Source organism: Dipodomys merriami, unplaced genomic scaffold (assembly GCF_024711535.1).
Source record: "Dipodomys merriami isolate MVZ:Mamm:240054 unplaced genomic scaffold, mDipMer1.0.p SCAF_217, whole genome shotgun sequence".
In the NCBI taxonomy this organism is placed as follows: Eukaryota; Metazoa; Chordata; class Mammalia; order Rodentia; family Heteromyidae; genus Dipodomys; species Dipodomys merriami.
Window position 1 is genome coordinate 1,913,024 of NW_027203571.1, and position 8,035 is coordinate 1,921,058.

General features: G+C 34.5%; 1 pseudogene; it reads right to left on the minus strand.

The window, feature by feature from the left end:
* Positions 1–4,344: 4,344 nt before the first annotated feature.
* LOC138834505 (U6 spliceosomal RNA) lies at positions 4,345–4,441 on the minus strand (annotated as a pseudogene).
* Between the last annotated feature and the right edge of the window lie 3,594 nt (positions 4,442–8,035).

The following is an 8,035-nucleotide window of genomic DNA, read 5'->3' on the forward strand; positions in this document are numbered from 1 at the left end:
CACCGGAGTAGGCATGGCATTTGCCCCTTTTTTATATGTTAGATGTGCCAGAGAAATTTCTTCTCATATAGAGAAGATGGAGCAGAAGACTAGTTTGAAGAGGACTGGAAAGACAACAAGAATACATATAACAATAAGTATTATGACTTCAAATGCAATCAAGTAGTGCCACCAATCTAAAGGATTAAGACTTTTTAATCCTCTCTGTAAGTCTGCTGCCAAAGAATTTATCCCCACGGTTTCCAAATGAGCTTGACTAAGGGCTGAGATGTCTTCCTGTAGCTATCCTATCTCATGAATTAAGCTATTGTCCTTCCAGAATTTTTGTAAATGCACTTTGGTAACTTCCCAATCTAAGCTCTCATTATAAGGTAATGGGGTATCACAAAAATATTTAAATGACTGATGACAGCTACTTGTCCGCTGGGTTTTTAGATTATTGACTTCAGTCCTTAACTTTAAGACTACTTTTTCCAAAGCCTCTATTTTGTTTTTTTTTAAATTTTGGATCAATAATTTTTTGCTCTGTTAATGTTAGAGAAACATCCTTATTTAACTCATTAACAAAATGTGCCGGGCCTTTTCAACCAGCTTCTTGATCTTTCCCCATATAGGTGGTGTTGCAGTTTTTGTTGAATTAGCCTGTGGTGGTAATAGAGAGAGAGTCTTTATCTTCTGCTCCAGTTTTCTCTGCTGATGTATTTTCATTTTCTTCCTGTCTCTTTTTTGGGCCCGAGAAAGGCCTGATGAGTCTGTTTGGGACCCAAATGGGGGATTCCGCATTCTGTGGGAAAACATAAGCATAGCCTCTCCCGGATGTTAACAGGATGTCTGGCCCACGCCAGGTTCCAGTAAGTAGATCCTTCCATTTTAGTAAAGGAAAAGTTGTGGTTTTTTCCATGCCCCAATGTCTCATCATTGGGGTTATTCCTTGCTCATCAGCATTGAAATGATTAAGAACCAGTAAAGCATGGTTGAGTGTAATGGGGGAAGTATTGCTTCTCTCCTCCCTGTCTAATTCTTGTCAATTGACTTTTTAAGGTCTGATGAGCTCGTTTTATGATTGCTTGGCCTTGTGGATTACACGGAATCCCTGTTTTGTGCACGATTTTCCATTGTGCACAAAATTTAGCAAAAGCATTGGAGGTGTATGCTGGTCCATTATCAGTTTTTATTTCCTTAGGAATTCCTAGGTCTACAAAGGCTTTAACCAAATGTTGAATAACATCTTTCACAGCCACTCCAGAATGGGCTGTAGCAACCATAACATGAGAATAAGTATTTATAGTAACATGGACAAAGGAGATTTTCCCAAATTTTGTTACATAAGTAACATCCATTTGCCACAGAACTCTAGGCTTTAAGCCTCTAGGATTAACTCCCATTTTTTGTGGATGAAAAACTTCCGGGCATGCCTCACATTCCCTTACAATTTGTCTTGCCTGTTCTCAGGACACTTGAAACATCTTTCTTAAGGCATGAGCATTCTGATGGTGTAGTCTATGACTTTCCTGAGCTTCCTCTAAAGCTGACATTACATGACTTTCCTTAGTTAATAAGTCTGCTAACTTGTTCCCTTGAGACAAAGGTACAGGGAGATTACTATGCCCCCTGATGTGTCCCACAAATGCCTTTGTCGTTTTTTGTTGTAATAGCTGTTTTAATTTTATTAATTACTCTTTTACTTTAGAATGACCAGTAACTAGGGCTGTTTCAATGGCAGGAAACAAGGAAACCACATAGCGGGAATCTGTGTAAAGTTTAAACTCTTCTGAATAATTTTGAAAGGCTAGCAGAACTGCAATAATCTGTTGTGCAGATACAGTTGGGTCAGAAGATATTAATGGTGGTTTTGTACTGCAATAAACCACAGACTTTCCGCTAGAAGATCCATCTGTAAAAATAGTTAATGCCCCGCCCAAAGGTTCTGTAACCAAAACCTTTGGAAATATCACAGGGGTTTCATTATAAAAGGACGTTGGGGCATATGAAAGCTTATTTTACCTGTGTAAGTTAATACAGCAATTTCCAATCATCATCAAATCGTATCAAATGATCTAATTGTTTCTTATTATAAGGGATAATAATGTTAGGTATTTTTTGGCCAAATAATTATCTAGCTCTTAATTTAGCCTTTAAAATCAAATTAGCACATAAAAAAGGGATATGAAGCAACTGCTTTTCCAGGGTTATGGGAATAATGGATCCATTCTAGTATCCCATCCTGCCAAAAACATCCTGTGGGAGTAAAACTTGTAGCCAGAATTATAAAGGACCATGTTTGTGCAATATTAATTTTCTGTATTTTAGCTGTTTTCAATGCTTTTTCTACCAATTTTATACAGGATAAGGGGGCAGGAGTTATTTTTCTGGTAGATTTAGGATTAGGGTCTCCGTCCAACATTTTCATCAAAGGATCTAATTGTCCTGTAGTTATTTTTAAACTAGGCCGAATCCAATTAATATTCCCTAATAATTTTTGGAAATCATTTAATGTTTTTCATTTATCTATTCTAACTTGTGTCTTTTGAGACATAATATAATCATGTCCAATCACTTTTCCCAGATAATTTAAAGGTCATTCATGTTGAACTTTATCAGGAGCTATTATCAAACCGAATTTTGTTAATTTTTCTACCATATCCTGTAATATTTTTTCTGTCTTTTCTCTAGTTTCATCGGCCATAAGTATATCATCCATATAATGAATAATATATGCCCCTGGATATTTTTCTCTAATTTGTTCTATAGCCCTTTTCACATATTGTTGAAATAAGGTAGGGCTGTTTTTCATGCCCTGAGGTAGCACTTTCCATTGGTACCTATTATAAGTTTGTTTAAAATTAGCCGAAGGGACACTGAAAGCAAAACTCTTGGAATCTTCTGGTTGTAATGTTATTGTAAAAAAGCAATCCTGTAAGTTTATTATTATTATGTATCTACCCTGTGGGACTGCAACAGGAGAGGGTAGACCTGGTTGAAGGGCTCCCATGTCTTGCATGGTCTCATTAATGGCCCTTAGATCTTGTAATAATCTCCATTTTCCTGACTTCTTTTTTAATTACCAAAAATGGAGTATTCCATGAACTGGTAGTCTTTTCTATTCTTCCCTTGACTCAATTGTTCTTGAACTAAGTCCTGTATGGCTTGAACCTTTTCTTGAGTTAGGGGCCACTGATTAATCCATACAAGATCAACACTTTCCCATATTATTTTGTCAGCATAAAGCTGTTCCTCAGTGGCCCCTGTGAAAAATTTTGCTCCTTCGACGAGGAGTCTATTTGTCCTATTTTATTTTCATGTCTTGCATGATGTCTCTGCCCCATAAAGAAAAGGGCAAGGTGGGAATAACATAAGGTTTGAAGTGGCCTTACTGCCCTTCACATACCCATTTGAGTCTCTGAGCTGACTAAGCTACATTAGAAGCCATCCCTAATCCAATTAAGGAAGAAGAAGTCTCTTGCACTGGCCAGGCCATAGGACAATCTTTTCCAGCTATACAGGATCTGTCAGCTCCTGTGTCTAAGAGTCCTGTCATTTGTTTTCCATTGACTTTAATGGCCTTGTAAGGCCTTTTATCTGTAATTTCCTGAACCCAGGCTACAGTATCTGTGGTGCCAAACCCTCCTTTACTGTTTTGAGTCAGTGTGGGATTTAGCAAGTTTAGATATGAGAGTAAAATATTTGGGCAAGCCTCTGCCCTTTATTAACTTGAATAGTCTCTTTTAGAGACCTTATCATGACCTTTATAGTGGTAGGCCTGTCTGAGTCTATTACACCTGGTAATACCTCAAAATTCTTTTTATAATTTGAGCCACCAGCGTACGGCAACACCAATACTTACTGTAAAAAATTCATGAATTCCGTGGAATTCTTCCAAGTGAATTACCTGCATTGGATGTCAAAATGTATTCAAGAGTTTTTGTATACATGTATAATGATTTCTGCAGAGTTTGTGAAATTTTAATCAGGAATAATTTTAACTTATCTGTTTAAATGAATAGTACAGAAACAAAAGTATTTCTGGTGCTTGTCTGAAAAAGAATATTTTAAACGATTCTCTGTTTGTATAATTTGTCCTTTCAGATTGTATTCCATATAGAAAGTTTTAGATTCCTTTTTTTCCTAGGTCCTAACATTATTTTTCTTTGGGATAAAATGACAATGTTGTCTAATTTCAAAAGTTTTGTAAAGTTTATGGTATGTAAACGCCTTTCTGAGGTGAAGATTTAATACACTGATGTCAAACTAAATTTGATTATATGAATTACGTGTGTTGTTACACTTGTTATTTTGTAATCAACTTTTTAATAACTGTTTTTCATTTCTTGCATCTGAAGAAAGAAAAATACGGAATACTTCACAAATTTTCATATCATCCTTGTGCAATTGCCATGTTAATCTCTGTATTGTAATTTGGGAATACCTGCTGCTGAAGCATGTAGTATCTCAAATTTAAGCAGTTAATGATGCAATCTTTATACAGACTTATATCTATGGTTGCCTACTTGTAATAAGGAAACTATATTGTTCCTGACAATGCTACTGATCTTATTTCCCTAAAATTCTGTGAATAGTAGAAAAAAATATATTGTTCATGTTAATGCTCACATTTGCAAATTTTTTTTGTCAATGACAATTTTAAGTCTTTTTCATTTGGAATTTGATCATACTTTCAATAATTTATTGCTAGGTCCAAAGGTGATGGCTTTTTCATGTACTAATTGATCCAACTGAATTAGCTTTGTGGAGCTAATGGATTCAAAGTAAGCCTTGCTTAAGAGCTACTTCTAACCTTCTGCAGTTGACATTTTCCCAAGTGAGGTCTTACTGGCACAAATGTCTACCTGACCCTTTATTCTTCTTCCATGTAGGAACAGACCAATCAGAATATCTTACCCTGACACCATAGATTGTTTTACTTGAACAAAACTAATCTTAGTTACAAGGGATCATAGAGAGATGAACAGTTCAGACATAACTGTTCAGACTAGAAGGTATTTTATCAAAATATAATTGTTTATTATATCTAACATTTCAAAAGTAACTAAAGCCAAGAAGGGGAAAAAATTGATCATATTCATGATTACTTAATATCCTGGCCTGTCTACCATCCTACCAGGCAGGAAGTTACACTACTGCATTTCTATCACCAAATATTTTCATAGTTGCAGGAGAAGTCCAGATGTTTCTTCTCATTATTAGGCCTTAAATTGTTAATGTTTTCATCACAGTGTTTTCTCTTGCCTACAGGCTGTAAATCTACAAATAGTAAAGCTTTAGGTCCAACTCTATCAAACACTGAGGTAGAGATAATGTAATAATACTTTAAAACAGAGTTGCCTTTAATAATGTAACCACAACAGAACAATGCAAAACATGTGTCTTTTTTCTTATATTATACATAGTTATATATTTTATATTTATATGTGCTGATTTTATATTTCACACAATGAAACTTACTAGAATTAGTTGATAATTTCACAAATAAATTAAAATTTATTTATTCCAATAAATAGAATTGGAATATAAATAATTAGGTTTAAAATGTATATTAGAATATAAAAAGTATCAACGCAGTGTCTTTGGTATAAACTTGTGATACATTCAAACTGTTCTTGGTTTTCTGAATTCACATGGTAAAAAACCAATTTTGTTTTCCTCTAATCTATAAGGGATTTTACTCTGCTTCTCTGTTTATTGTTTTAATTCACTGATTCCAAACTGTTTTTCTCCGTATTTCTGAAGCATTCCTACTGATTATGCCCAAATTTTTCTGATAAGATGTCTAACAAATATTATTCTTCTGCACGACCCAATGATTCCTAGGATCCCAGGTACCAGTTACCTGCATCATCAGATAACAAGGGCAAGACTTCTCACATAGGCCCATGCAACATGCAACAAAGTAATTGAAGACCCATTTCAATTTCTCATTTCCTATATTTCAGGGCCCCAGTTCCTTGAGATGCAGGATTTAGCAGTAAGCAATTGTGAAATGCAAGGCAACTTAAAATGAAAGATGAGATCACAAATTTTGAGAGTATGTACTATGATTCAAACATTCAACTTACAGATGGCCAGCCCATATCAGTGAACAAGTTTACAAGGTGTCATAAGATTATTTTTAATACCCCTCCCCTATGATTAATGAAATATTTTAGTCCAGCATAAGTGGGCCAAAAAATAGTTCCTGGAAGGATAGATCCATAATTGGTCTACCAAGATCCAGAAAAATTTACTTAGAGTTCAAATATAATTCAGAAAAAACTTTGAGAAGATCCTTAGTGCTGCAAAACACTGGGACTTCACTACAACATGGCTCAGTGGTATAAAATGTCACTCTCAAACCAATGATAATCTACATTTAATCGACTGAAAGTTATTCCTTTACACATTAACTTTTTAAAATCACATATGCTAAAATAACATTTGACAAGTAGATGATACTTAGTGACATTACAAGTTTTTCAAGTGTAGGGAGCAAGTTATAATAGAGTTGAATTATTTACCCAGCACTAATGCCAAACACGTTCAACCATTCATTGAAGTCTAGAAATAGTACCAACCACAATTTGTGTTTTTCAGTAGGAGCCTTCCAGAAATGTGTTAAATAGATCATCCTGCCAAATTTCAAACCAAAACGTTTGCTAATAAAGTAAATGTCATCATTTAATAAGGCACATTTTAAAATGTCACAAATAGTTGTCTTATCATATGTAATATTATGTTTTCCCTATCTGTGTAACATAGGGAGAAATATGACTTTAGGTCTTGAATATGGGTACTCATCAGAGATATGACGAACATAAAATCTGTCTTCTATTTCTATCACATTCCTATATAGGAATAAATTTTAGTTTTCTTCTTTTTCCAAAACTTATAGGTAGTAAAAATATTATACCATGTAAAATAAAACAATCACACCACTGTACAAAGCTATTTATAGAAATTGGTAGCTAGGAGTACATTCTATGCATTTTTTAACTTTCTTTTTGACTGAAGATTAATCTTCCAAATGGATGAGAATAAAATCATGTTTAGGTGCTTCACGTCTCCAGTCTTGCAAATTGTTACTGCAGATGAATGAATTATGGAAATATAAGCTGACATCAGTTCAAGCATATGCAGAATGGAAACTCCCTGAAATGTATATAAACCTTTCAAAGTATTAATAGACAGTTTAACAGGATGACTATCAGGAAGTTGAAAACAGAAAGAAATTATAGTAAAGACATAGAATGAATGAAAAATGAACAAGGGGCAAGTACAGCTAGAATACTCAATGTACACATATGATAAAGGAAGTGGTAAATCTGAAATAAATATTGGAGAAGCATTTGGTTGAGAATGATGGAAGGAGTGACTCTGATCCAAGAGCAATGGACAATTAGATGGATATATTTAATTGTTACACACTTGCACAACCTTTTGAAATTCAGTTTAAAAACACAACAAAAAACAAAAACACACAAAAATCACAACCAACCAGAAATCTCTAGAGAGTATGAATATTTCCTCCCAAAATTTTAAGCAGTTAATGAAGGGTAGTCTTGGGAAAAGCAAACAACGCTATCCAAAGAGAGGTTTGGGATAGGGGAGAATTTTGAACAGATTTAAATAGATTGTCTAAGGTTATAAATCACAATCACCTACATCTCCTGCAAATAGTATCTTTTTCTAGGAGTTCTCTGTCTGAACTGGATAATCCAGTCGTGAGACACACTTGATAGCTTGTGAAGATAGAATGGAAGAAACAAGATCAAGAATGCATTACTCCACTGGAGAGAAAACAATCCTCCATATTTTCTCTAATCTTTCTTCACTACTCTTTCTTCATACTTTTAAGTCAATTGATTTTGAATTATATTTTTCCTTCTTTCTTCTGGCAAAGTAATTTGTCAAAGTAATTCATTAAATATTATTTGCCATTTTCTTCTTTCATGCTGATTAATTGGCCAGGCGAGTCTATGAAACTTCCCTCTTGCACTTGGTTGCCATGAAACAACATCTATGTCAATGAGAAGAAGTCTAA